The sequence below is a fragment of the Microtus pennsylvanicus genome, chromosome 1 (genome assembly GCF_037038515.1).
Source record: "Microtus pennsylvanicus isolate mMicPen1 chromosome 1, mMicPen1.hap1, whole genome shotgun sequence".
In the NCBI taxonomy this organism is placed as follows: domain Eukaryota; kingdom Metazoa; phylum Chordata; class Mammalia; order Rodentia; family Cricetidae; genus Microtus; species Microtus pennsylvanicus.
The window spans coordinates 104,196,921-104,210,949 of NC_134579.1; the positions used below are offsets into that span (position 1 = coordinate 104,196,921).

The 14,029-nt window shown below is 45.0% G+C and overlaps 1 pseudogene; it reads right to left on the reverse strand.

The window, feature by feature from the left end:
* The window catches only part of LOC142850718 (eukaryotic translation initiation factor 3 subunit D pseudogene), a 138,819-nt pseudogene extending 133,737 nt beyond the window's left edge, over positions 1-5,082 (reverse strand).
* Between the last annotated feature and the right edge of the window lie 8,947 nt (positions 5,083-14,029).

Below are 14,029 nucleotides of genomic sequence, written 5' to 3' on the forward strand. Positions count from 1 at the left end.
CCCATGGTGTGTGTGTGTGTGTGTGTGCACATGCGCGCGTGTGTGTATGTATTTGGTTGTGGTTGGCACACGTATGTGCAGTGCCGATGTCAACATCAGGTGTGGCTCCTCAGGAGCTATCCACCTGCTATTCTTGAGACAGGGTCTTGACTTCTGGCTTTGCTGACTAGGTGGTGAGTCCAGCCTGTCTCCACCTCTCTAGTGTTGAGATTCCAAGCCTGCATCACCATGTCTCACTTGTATTTCCCCTATGAGATCTGGGAATTGAACTCTGGTCTTCATTTCCCACCACCTCTTTGTGGACTCTGATGAAACTTCTTCTGCTCTGTCTCCAGGTCTCCATTCACCCCCAAGAGAGCTTCCTTCAGCTGTAATTCATAAATCTCTTATATATACATTTCATTATTGACCCTAGAAAGAGTATTTATGTGTATATTTCTATAAAACAATTGTTTTGAAATCATTGCCCAGAAATAAAATGAGCTTGGACTATATTTCATCTGTGAAGCCAAGTTTATTCTTCACGAATAGTCCTCATGGTATGTCCATCCTGACCCTGTTTAAATAGACCGTCATCCAGAGCGTTGCCTCTTTCTTCTAGCTTTCTGACTAGAAATGGGTTATTATTGCCTCTCTAGAGCAAATTCTCCCTTAGGACTAAACTTGCACTAACCAGCATTACAGACTCTGTGTCCGAAATAAAATAGCATATTTTCCATTTCCAGTGCGGCATTTAGAGGCAGCCTACAGAGTGCTTTGGAAACACGCCTTCAGAACGGGGAGAATATGTTGCACGGTGTATTCATTTTCTTGTTGCTGGGACAAGTATTTAACAAAAGCACCTTAATGGGGCTAGAGAGTTGGCTCAGTGGGTAAGAGCACCTGCTGCACAAGCCTGGGGACCTGAGTTCAAATCCCCAGAACCCTGGTTAAAATGCTGAGGGTGTCTGGGTGTGCATGCGAAACCTTAGTGTTGTAAGGATGGGGGTGGTGACGAGGAGAGAGTCACTGGGACTTCCTGGTTGTCAGCCTAGCTCCAGGCTCAGTGACAGTCTCTGCCCTGAGGGAGTAAGATAGAGAGAGATAATGCAGGGCATCTGACAAGCTCCTCTGGTCTCTGGGGGCGTACACAGGTCTGAGCACCCACACGTGTGCATACACTCAGACAGAGCACCTTTAAAAGGCATTCTTGTTTTGACTTACAGTTTGGGGGTACAGTACATCATAGTGGAGAAGTCATGTATGGCGCCCTCAGTCGGGAAGGCAAGCAGGGAGAGCTGAACGCCAATGCTCAGCTCACTTTCTCCTTTTCATTCATCCCTGGACCGTGCCCCCATGGGATGATGTCACATGCACTTGAGGAGGGTCTTCCTACCTTGATGGACCCCATCTGGAAAGACCCCCACAGACACACGCAGAGGCTTGTCTCCTGAGTGACTCTTTATCCTGGCAAGTCCGCAGTCGGTGTTAGCAATCCCATGATGACCAAGCACACGAGAACCTCAGAATGAAGCTACCTTGACCCTCCCGGTGGGACTTGGGATAGACAGACAACATCCTTTGCGTGCTAAAGGAGTCTAGGTCTATAGTGTCTGAAGCATTCTTTAGTCAAAATTCTTCAGTTAATCCTCCATCCCCTGTTAGGGTGGAAGCTTTGTTTCCCATAGAGACTGCCCTGGAGGATGAGGTTTTCCTTGACAGCGGGGACAGCTACAGTGTGACTAGCTAATTGCTGTAAGGTGGGTAGACAATGCAGAGCCTTCTACGGCTGTCTCCTTAAAAGACTCTGCGGCATTTCCAATCTGATCTAGTATACATCCACATTAAAATTTAATGCCCAGAAAGCATCCTTATTTCTAAGTTCAAAAGGAATGACTCGCTTTGGGCCCTAGGATGGGTAGTGGAACAGAGTGGTATAGAAACCTTTCTTAAAACTCCGTCATCTAACGTTAGGCTTAGCACTGATGTCAAGTGGACGTCTCTGGGTGGGTTTTCAGGAATGTTCCACACAGTTCCTTGTGATTAGAAAATCAGCCCCAGGGGCCTGTGGGATGGTGAAGTGGGTTTTTACCCACTTTCAGCGGAGCCTGGCGCCCTGAGTTCCAGCCCCGTGATCCACATGGAGGAAGGAGATGACCAGCTACCAAAAGTTGTTCCCTGACCTTCAGACCTGCACGGTGGAGCTGTGTGGAGCTAGACTCATGTTTGGAATGTATAGAACAAGTGTTTACATTGTAACTCTCCCCACCCGCAGCAGACGAGATGAATTATACTATACTGGAACAGTTGAAGACTGAGTTGAAGTCTAGGTTTCCTGGCACCAGAGACAGGTTCTGAGCTCATTCCTGCTGAGACAGTCTATTTTTCTGGCACTGGCCTGATGGCAATCGCCTACTGATGACATATGAGCTGTTGGGTGCAGAGAATAGATCATCCTGAGAGACAGTGGCGGCTGTGGTGCTGCTTTGCAAACAGTGCGAGGGAAGTGTGTGTTGGCATGTTCCCCATCCGAGTAGTTCCTGTCCCCAGATGAACAACATCAAGTCAGTCCTCAGCCTTCCTGTAGCTTGGCTGTCCTAGCCAAAACCTAGTAACACATAGTGAGGGCTGGGGATTAGTATGTCTTTCTGACTGCTCCCCGTTCACTTCTAACAAGTCCAGGCATACAATATCTAGACTTTGTCTCTAAAACTGGGTGATTAAACTAGTGAGTTTTGAAACCCCCTTCAATTCTTCCTATGCTAGTCTTTTTTGTTCAATTCCCACCCCATCTCCCTATCCTATCCTATTATTTATTAGATAGCCCAGGTTGACCTAGACTCACAACCCCACACTAGGCTTGAACCCATGATCCTCCTGCCTCAGCCTTCTGAGTGCTGGGAGTGTAAACACGCATCATCATCCTTGCCTTACCATGTTCTATGTTAATCGGTACTTTATTGGTTGCAAAAGTCACACATCCCCTCAGGCACGTCGGGATCGATTTGCTTTATTATAGAAATGGTCATTTGTTGGACAAACACAACCACAGATGGATGGGCACCAAAGGAAGCACGATTAATAAAAACTCAGAGAGGGAAATTGGGGTTCAACCTCAAGATCTGAAAAACAAAACAGCCAGCCACTGGCTTTTACCTCAACCTCCGTCCAAAATGGCGATCCTGCCACCAGGAATCTCAGAATGAGATTGTTTGAGAGCTGTCTCCTCCTGTTTTATAATCCTTTCTAGGACTGGGATTAAAGGCATGCACCACCCAGTTTCTGCAGCAAGTAATGTGGCTACTGGGATTAAAGGGGTGTGCTATTGCTGCTTGGTTTATAAGACTGGCCAGTGGGGCTGTTTTACTCTCTGATCCTAAGGCAAGTTTTATTTATTAAAATACAAGTGAAATGCCAGTACAGTAATGTATGAACATGTAGGAGTAAGGAACTACGACCCTTACAAGGAAGGTTTATATACTCTCTACAATGCTTAGTGTTCCTACAGTGCTCAGGAGTCCTCCTGCTAATAAACCAGGGTGGATGCCACACGGAGCTGAGAAGTCACTGTAGGATCATTCTTACGTTCTAGTCTATTACTTAGTACTTTGAGTTTTTTTCTTTAAAAATTACTTACTGGGAAGACACAGTGTAAAAGATATAACATAGGATAGCCTCATTCATACACGGAGCGGGGGACTTAAAGATATGTACTTAGCACATGGAAAAGCAACACCAGACAAGATCTGTAAGATACCTTAAAGGGGAAGGAAAGAAGGAGCTAGAATATGAGCCAAGCAGTTACGTCCCACAGATTTGTCCGGAGTTGAATGAGCTCACATTAACCTAGTGAGAAGGGCAGTAGAACGCACAACAGAGGTCCAGGAGCCCCAGCCAGACCTGGGGGCAAGATAAACATCAAAGGGCAGAGCAGCAGGAGGTGATGGTGGCAATCAGACAGGCTTGGAGGTCAAGGCAGCACTGGCCTTGATGGGATCTCTATGGAGGGTCAGGAGTTGAGCACAGGGAGGAGCCCGCTGGGCTGGAAACAGACAGAGTGCCCCCCCCCCTGCTCCCCCTGCCGAGGACACACCCCTCTGCCTGGGGAGACGCACTTCTGCAGGCTTCGGGTGTCTCCGGAAATCCTTCTCAAGGTCCAAGCAAACTTGAGTCTTAATCAGGCTGCTTTCTTCCTTTCAAGGCTACCAAGCCACCCTCATTGTATGTGTGTATGTATATGGTACGTGAGAATTTTCTTGAGAAACACCGCAAACACACATACACACACACACACTCATAAACATGTATACAGATGCAGAGAGGCAGAGACAGAGGAATGGATGGGAAGAGAGAGATCAGATTCCATCTAGCCTGGAATCTGAACCCAGTGAGAGGAGCCAGTCTTGGTTGTTTCTGTCACCACTTTTCCTTGGACTCCTTGTCACCAATTCTCACAGAGATGTCCCCTGAGCCTCTGCTAAGCATATATCTGAAAAGCCCAGCATAGGGACCCAGTTGACCCTGCCAGGATCGAGGACAGGCAGTCCAGCATCGGAGCCTAGAGAACTAATGGTGGCTTAAGACAACCTGGCTTGAAACCTGAGTCTACCATTTGTGATGTAACATTGGTCAAGTTACCTCACATCTGCACACATTTTCCCATTAGTAAGTGGTAATAATAGTGAGTCCCCCCCCTTCACCCTCCCCACCCCAGAGATTCAATTTGGCATATGCAAGATTCTTACGTGATTTGAATTGAGTACTGAATAGCTCTTGCTGCTTTTTTCTGCTTTCTTAAAATGTGAATAGCAATTTTGCAAAGAGATACTTCCTAGGGCTAAGCTGGTAGGTTAGGAGTAGTTAGTTTCCTATGTGCACAGCTCTAGGTTTGATTGGGTGCACTCCAAGGTGAGGGAGGGGGCAAAGGAAAGAAATTAATTTTCTAGAGTCAGGTGCTGAGCCCAGCGGTGTCTGTACCAGTGGTGCTCAGGAGAAGCGTCAGCCCAGAACTGTCTGCCCCTGTCAGGTAGACACCCACCCGCTGTACTCCTGAATGGACGCCCCTGACAGGCTTCCCGCCTCGGCTTTAACCTTCTCTTCCATGGTGATATACTTTCTTACTTAGTTTCCTTATATAAATATCATTTCTGTTTCTGTTATTTGCTACTCAAATTGATGCATTGGCCCGCAAGCTATGTATTTGTCTTCATTCTGAGGGAGCGGCAGTCCTTTTCTTCCTTTTTAAAAATTCAGTAATTTGGCTTTTTATGCCAGGCAATTCAAGTTTCTGTTCCAGAGAAAGGGGGGAGGGGTGTAATGTATGAGTTACATTTACATTGCCAAGAACAAATACCTGACAGAAGTCCCTCTAAGGGGTTACAGATTTATGTTTCCCTGGCTCACTGTTTGGGAAAGTACTGCGCAGCATGTCAGGGAAGGCATGGTGGTAGAAGCTGGGGTAGGGGGCAGCGTGAGGCCAGGGCACCTGGCATCTTCATCAACCAGGAAGCATAGGCAGGAAAGAGATTCAGACTGTAGCCATCAAATTCTGCCCCTACTGACTTAGGGCCATCAGGTAGACCTTACCTCCCCAAAGCTCTAAAACCACACAGAACAGCATGAGCAGCTGGGACCAAGCATTGAAACACAGGAGCCTTTGAGGAACATTTCCAATGCAAGTCATAACAGGATGAGAAGCGAAAGGAAGAAATGGTACCATCTCAGTAGGGAAAGAGGAAAGATGAGAGAGAGAGAGAGAGAGAGAGAGAGAGAGAGAGAGAGAGAGAGAGAGAGAGAGAGAGAGAGAGGGTGCACCCGACAAGGGAGTCTCCGTTAAGGAATGACTTAGATCAGATTGGCCTGTAGGCATGTGTGTGGAGGATTCTGTTGCTTACTGGCTTATATAGGACTGCCCAGCTGATTGTGAGCAATGCTATTCACTGGACAAGTGCCTGTATACGAAAGCTGCCTGGGCAAGGGTCTGGGAATGGGTCAGTAAGACACATCCTCTGTAGTTTCTGCTTCAAGTTCATGCTTGAGTTCCTGCTTCAACATTCATCAGTCATCAACTGTAAACTGTGACCTGGAAGTACATACCAAGTAACGCCTTTCCTATCTATGTTGCTTCTGATCAGAGTGTTTTATCGTAGCAACAGAAAGGAAAGCATAGCAATATATACACCTATGCTTAGATCATATGCCATCCATCCATTATCTGTCTACCTACCTACCTACCTATCATATATATGTTATGATGACCTCTTCTGGCCTCCAGAAGCACTGCAGTAATGTGCACATATCTACATACAGAAATACACATAATTAAAAATAAAAAAATTGAAAAATTAAGTACACAGATCCCACAACTAGTTCCTTTAAACACTATTGATGGGGAATGGAACAGTATGCTTTTCTATACCCAGATATGCCCATCTTTCTTGTTGGTTTTTGACAGGGTCTCATGTAGCTCAGAGTAGCCTTGGTCTCTGTATACAGCCAAGAATGCCTTCATGCTTGTGATCCTCTTGCCTTCACATTCTGAGTGCTGGGATTACTGGAATGACCAAAACACCAGAATTATGCGGTGCTGTGGATTGAACCCAGGCTTTTGAGTATGCTACATAAGCACTGTACCAACTGAGATACACTCCAACCCTTTCCCTTTCTTAGAAAAATTGTCTAACAAACCATACTTAATGGTTCTTTTTTTTTTTTGGTCAGGATGTTTATGTTCTTCCTATATATACTTCATGCCTTCCATGTAAGAAGTCTTGTTATAGGGGGCTGCTAGTTCATTTCCCTACTGCCAGGCAACTCAGACCCCCAAAATAATCATACAGAAATTTTATTATTTTAATCACTGCTTGACCCATTAGCTCTAGCTTCTTATTTTTTAACTCTTACATCTTAATTTATCCCATCTCTATTAATCTTTGCATCACCACAAGGTCATGGTCTACCAGGAAAGTTTCAGCACGTCTGTCTCTGGTGGTGGCTCCATAACTTTTCTCTGACTCTACCTCCTTTCTTCCAGCATTCAGTTTAGTTTTTTATCACAGGCCTAAGACAGTTTCTTTATTAACCAATGGTATTCACAGCGTACAGAGGGGAATCCCACATCAAAGTCTGGGAAAGACCTCTGGACTTTACAAGGTACCTATTAAAATGTTTTGAGGGTTTGAAGATTTAGCTCAGTGGTAGGGCCTAGCAAGTGCAACCATCTGGGTTTGGTCCTCAACTCTAAAATAAAAAAATGTTTTGAAACGAGGGGGCTGGAGGTATGGCTAAGAACATTAGAAGATTAGAAGCCAGTTTCAAGCATCTGTGCCCAAGGGCTCACAATTGCCTATAGCTACAATGTCAGAGGATCCAACATCCTTTCTGGCCTCCATTGGCCCCCTCTGATAAAACCTTCACTGCCTCCACCAAATAGCATGAATTGCTGTGAGCGTTCAAAACAAGAGCCTTTAGGGCTATTCCAGATTCAAAACACACTGTCCTATAACTCCTATACATTGCCTTCTTCCCTGCTCAGCGCCTTTGAACTCTGAATTGTGCCTGGGGTGACCACACCCAACATTCCCGGCCTCAGAACTTCAAATCTGGGTGTCTTTCAAAGTTCTCATAAAGGATTATTTTCCAATAATTTAAAAAATATATGTCGATACTAATTGTCAATTTGACAGGAATGAAATGCTAAATACCCAGAAGGGAAATCTCTGGCATGTTTGAGAGGGAACTAGGTTTGACTGTGGAGGAGTTTTCTAGATTAAGTTAACGGAGATGAGAAGACTCACCTTAACTGTGGGTGACTGCATTTGAAGGAGAAAGTGCACGGAACACCTGCATTCATCTCTCTCTCTCTCTCTCTCTCTCTCTCTCTCTCTCTCTCTCTCTCTCTCTCTCTCTCCTTCCTGAATACAAAGAGTGTGGTCAGCTGCCTCACACTCCTGCCACCATGATGTCCCCACCAGAATGGGCTGTACCCTTGAACTCTGAGCCAGAATAAGCCCTTTCTTTATTAAGTTTGTTTCTTATTAGGTATTTTGTCACAGCAAGGGGAAGTAACTAACACAATGTGTACACACACACACACACACACACACACACACACACACACACACACAAGGTATCTTTGCATAACTTGGTCCTAAATTATTTTATTCAGGAAGCTGGTGAAACTTAAAGAATTATCTATTTGAGCCTTTCCCTTTTACACAATTGGAGAACTAAGCCAAATAGCTTTAGAAGACTTGCTTGAGTTTCAACAGTGGAGATTTGAGCCCTCCCAGACACCTGCTACTTGATCCCCCAGGGTGGCCCTTGAGGGATGTTTTACAACATATAAAGACCCGTTTTTTACCAGAGAAAGCCTGTTCATTGCAAGCTCCCAGTATCTTAATACTTCAAAGAGAAATCCCCTCTCCCGAGCTTTCCCCCCTTCCTCTCACCGTTCACGCCTGCCGCAACATCACTTATGTCACCACGCTATTTGATTTCTGCATCACTGTAAACCCTGCAGTACTTAGAGGCGGAAGTTGCTCAATAAATGTTCATGAATGAATGAACGGTTGAGTGAGACACAAATAACAGGGCTTTGCAGGGAGGACTGATGGGAATAAAGATTTACCTAACCATTTATGTTGCTGTTGACATGTCATGCGTTTTCCCCCTTGCCCAGGAGGCCAATAACACAAACACATGCCTTGCCATGAAAAATTCACAACCATACATTAGTGAGATACCCTGGTGACACTGCTTAGAAACTGGAAAGCCAAGGTCAATGCAAAAGCTGCCGTAAATCAAATGTCTCTGACACTGCTTCTTCCTATTGGGAAATGTCACCCACTTACTGTGTTTGCCACTGTGCCTAGCATTTTACATGAGTGCTGTGGTACAAACCTAACCAGCTGAGGGACGCACTGTTCCGTGTGATTCAGAGAAGGATCTGTGATAGCCACAGTGATAACTTTGAAAGACTGGGTTTGTTAAATATACAGCAAATCAAAGCAAAAGTAAAAGAATGAATCTCAAGTGATGGATGACAGATAAAGAGATAGACAGACAAATAGATGATAGATAGAAAGACAGATACACAGACAGATTGATATCAAAGCATCATCAAAAAAAGTACTCAAAGCCTGTAGCAGAAATCAAGCAGGAAAGCTCCTTGCAGAAGCTCCCATAGGGAGAGAGAGAGACCTTGGCAGAGCAGTGTGTCCCCTAGGGTAGGCATCCAAGCAACAGAACAAATAATAGCATGAAGGAAATAGAACCAATCTGGGGGTTCTCTACATCCAGCAAACACTGACTGGAGAAGCTGAGGCGGTCTGCTGGATTCCAAACTGAGCTTCCTCTCCACGGCTGAACTTCCCATGGCCTATCTTGGGGCTTCTCTCTCTCTCTCACTGCAGGAACTTTTATGTCACTTAATAAACCATAATCACCTCTGCTGGCAGTAGTTTACCCTCTTGCTGTTCTTAGGGGCAGAGTGTTCTTACCCTCGGGTTGTTCAGTTGTTCCCTTGCCTGATGGAATTGGAGGCCATCCCATTCCTAGACATCCAAAGGCCCTCAACCTGTGGGTTGTAACCCCTTTGGCGGATCAAATAATTTTCACAGGGGTAGCCTCAGACCATAGAAAACACAGATATTTTTGTTATGATTCATAACAGTAGCAAAATTACAGTTATGGAGTAGTAATGAAAATAAATTGATGGTCGGGGGCCACCACCATATGAGGAACTGTATTAAGGGGATGAAGTATTTGGAAGGTGGAGAAACACTGTCTTAGGGGACATTTTGAGGCAGATATGCTTGGGTCTGAAGTGGGGATGCAGCCCCACTTCCAAAGCCGACTTCTCGGTGAACTCAAACACTGCAAGACAGGTTGCCAATGTGATGTACATTATGGGGACTTTCTGAGGGAAGGGGGAAAATTGATCAGAAGAGAGCAAGGCACATGGAACGGGGAATAAATTTAAACGAAGTGCAGTGGTTCAGATGTATGGTAAGTCCACTATGAAGCCCAACCCTTTGTATCTTAACATAAAAATAATAATAAAAGTCTATGAGCTAAAGAGATGGCTCAGTGGTTAGGAATACCTGCTCTACAATCAGGAGGGTCAGAACTCAGATCCAAACACCCACATTACAGTGTCTTAGGACTGTAACCCCAGCTCCAAGACGGCTGGAACTGGAAGGTCACTGAGCCTTGCCGACTCACAGTCTGGCTGAGCGAAACATGACTTCCAAGCTCAGGGAGAGACCCTCCCTCAAAGGAATAAGAGGTTGAGAGAGGAGGCCAAGCCACTCAACACCCTCTCTCTGGACTCTGTTAAGGGCATCTACATGAATACCCATGTAGACATTTGTACATACACTCACAAGGATATATGCACACAGGAATGAATGAATGAATGAATGTTTATAAAGAAAGAAGCAACAATGTTTGATATTAAAATGTGCAGGAGTTTCGCAGTCTTTAATTTTTATATTTAAAATAATAATGAGAATAAATATCTTTTTTTAGTGTTTTTTTTCTTGTAGTTTTAAACTAAGCCTCTTATTTTCACCCCAGAGGGCTATTTGACTGACCACAGAAATGGGCGATGAAGTAGTGTGGGATTAACTAAGGCATCTTAGTTATCCATAAACACTGCTTTATCAAGGGAAGGCACTAGATTAAACCAGCCCTGGCTCTAAATTCTTGTGTAATCTCCCCGACACACTTTGGATGACCCTCTAGTAGAGAACAAGAAGGGTTGTGCTTCAGAGACTGGCTTGTCCTCTCTGCTGGGAAAACCAGCATGCCTGCATGGTAGCCTCATGTCCATGGGGACATAAATAGATTTCATTAAGCCAACTGGGGATCAATAGCAGACACTTCAGCCCTCATCCGATGACCTTGGCTGTGGGAAGAACGGGATCTCCCAAATTAGATGTATAGCAGGCACTTTGCTGCTGATGTTTGAATTTAACTGGTAGTTTGAATTGCTCCAAAGTATGAATCAAAACGAATAATTGTACCAGGGCATCGTAGTCGTCATACCCTCCTACATCTTTGATAAACAAGAAAGATAATCTTGGTGTATATTCATATGAGTGCCTGTATGTGCGTGTGCACTTAGCGGTCACGAGATAACCTCAGGTATCATCCCTCATGCTCCAGGCACTAGTCATTTAAACATATATACATTTATTTTTCTTGAAATTGTGGGTGGGAGGGGACTATGTACACATGAAGGGCACAAGAGGGCATCAGATCCCCTGGAGCTGGAGTCAGAGGCAGTTGTGAGTCATTCCATGTGGCCTGAGTTCTAGTCCTTGCAGGATCAAGAAGCACTTTTAACCACTAGGTCATTTTTTCAGCTCCCCCCCCCCCCCAGCTTTTGAGACAGGGTCTCTTGGTGCCTTGGAGATCAGCAACTAGGCTAGAAGGGCTGAGCATTGAGTCCCAGGAATGCACCTGTCTCCATCTCCCCAGAACTGAGATTACACATGTGTGCCCCCATGCCTGGGTTTGTTTGTGGGTTACAGAGGTTGAACTCAGGTCCTCAAAATTGTGCAGTAAGCACTTGAATGGCTAGGTCATCTCCACATCCTGAAAGATAAAGATAATTTCGTAAAATAAGGAGAAATCATCTTTTCTTGCTCCATCCATGCCTTGGTATTTCTGTGCCTCCCAGTGACAGCCACAAAATAAAGTTTGTGACTTTCCATTAAAGAACAGTGGGTGACTGCTGTCAGTCACCAAACTCATGGGTGATGACTTCAGAGGCAGGGAACAAGAGCACATGTCTTCTCCCAGTGACAGTTTTCTAGTCATCCAGAAGCTGAAAAGTAATACTTGCTTTTGGGTATCATTCTTAGCTATAATAATAATAATAATAATAATAATAATAATAACATTCTTCATCTTGTTTACTATAAAGGATGACATGATTTATCAACAAGCAAGTTAGACTGTAGAACCAAACAGTTCAAGAATAGGTCTGACAAGATGGCCTAGCCGGCAAAGAGGCTCTCCACCAAGCCGGGTGACCTGTGTTTGATCTTCATGTCCCATCTGATGGCGGGTGAGAATTGACTCCAGCAAGTTGTCCTTGAACTTCCACGTGTGTGTCAAGGCACACATGCCTCTCTACATACACATGAAATAAATAAGTGCAGTTAAAAGATAAGAATTCAAGAATATAGCTGAGACCCAAGAAGTCAGAGAAGGTTCCTATGGTGTGAAGGCTTTCAAAGGCTCAAAATAATTAAGTCGCCATTGTTCAAAGGGCACCTGGTCCCGTGGGTGACCTGAGTGTCTCCCCGCACCTGTGAAGGTGCACCTGCATGTAGACAAAGCTGGATATACAAAGGAATTAGCAGACATCCTCATCAAAGGATGAGCGGTTCTCCTGTGCTTCCTTAAAACCCAGAGCAACTTCCCAACGCTTCACGGGGAGTCCCTCTGCACCGCTCAGCAGCACAGCAGATGGACCTCCGCTTCACTGACTCGAATCCCTCGGTCACTGACCCGTCGTGTACAAGGAAGGCACCAGGGAGGACTTGGAAAGTACTGGAAGATCATTCATGCCTTGAGCATGGAGCAGCCCACAGAGACCCAGGAGTTTCCTGTGATCGGCTTAGAAATACAACTGTAGAGAAATCCAAGTGGAAACGGGCGTAAAGAGATGGCTCAGCTGGTCAAGTGTTTGTCATGCGAGCATGAGTTCAATACCCGGAACCCATTTAAATGAAGACAGACATGGGGGTGCATGCTTGAAAGCCCAGCCCTGTTGTGTGTTTAGGGGCGGGGTGGGGGTGATGTGTGAGGCTTGCTAGACAGTTAGCCTAGCTGAATCAGCAAGTGCCAAGTCCTAATGAAAACCAGTCTCAAAAAAAAACAAAAAAATCAAGGGTCGAATCCTGAGAAATTGTATCTAAAATTAACTTCATGCACACACACAAGTGCACCTACATGCCTGCACGCACACACACACACACATACACACACACACAAGTGCACCTACATGCCTGCACACACACACACACACAAGTGTACCTACATGCCTGCACACACACACACACACATGCACCTTTATGCCTGCACACACACACACACAAGTGCACCTACATGCCTGCACACACACACACACACACACACACACACACACCACTACCACCACCAGCAGCAGCACCAGCACCACCACCACACCACACCAAACAAAATGGAGAGACAGGCTGACTACCAAGGTCTCTGGAGACTACAGGGAAGAAGTGGTAAGCTCAATGGGAAAGAATGGGAACACTTATTCTGGTAATCTGGCTGCAGAGACATGATAGCAAGCAGGATGGCTGTCAGAAGAAGCCCACGACACACTGTTATCATGACACATTGACTTGCGTGTTTATGTGAGAATTGCTAGCTGTTTTTTTTTTTTTCAGATGGAACCACAACAAAACAAAGAAGTTAAGATTTTGACACGATGTTCAGTCTTCCATGACCTGGGGACAATGATGCCACTTATCAGAAAAAGAATGACCAGAAGAGGAAGAGATGGCTTAATACCTAAGAGTGCTTTCTGCTCTTATAGAGGACCCGAGTTCAGTTCCCAGTACCCATGCTAGGTGGCGTACAACTACCTATAACCCTCTTCTGGCCTCCACAGGCACCTGCACACGCATGGTGTATGCACACACAAAAGCATGCGCATAACTAAAATAAATCTCAAAGAAAAGATAAAGCTAGACCAGAATTCAGTACCTTTTATATATTTGTGCCACAGCCCAGTTTCTGACCTGAACCTGCTGGTTGTGTGTGTTTATGGACTGCATGGAAGTGTGTGAGATCCAGGAATGGTATATAGAGATTTCAGTACACTAGGAAAGCTACCACAGGTGTCTACAACTATTTTGTTATTGCTCTTAAAGGGCTCTTCTCTTAGGGCTTCTCGCTATATTTTTTTATCTAAGAATTTACTTTGTTTTTAAGTGTGTGTATGTGTAAGTGTGTATGTGTGTGTATGTGTGTGTGTACATATGACAAAGGTATCCCTGAAACC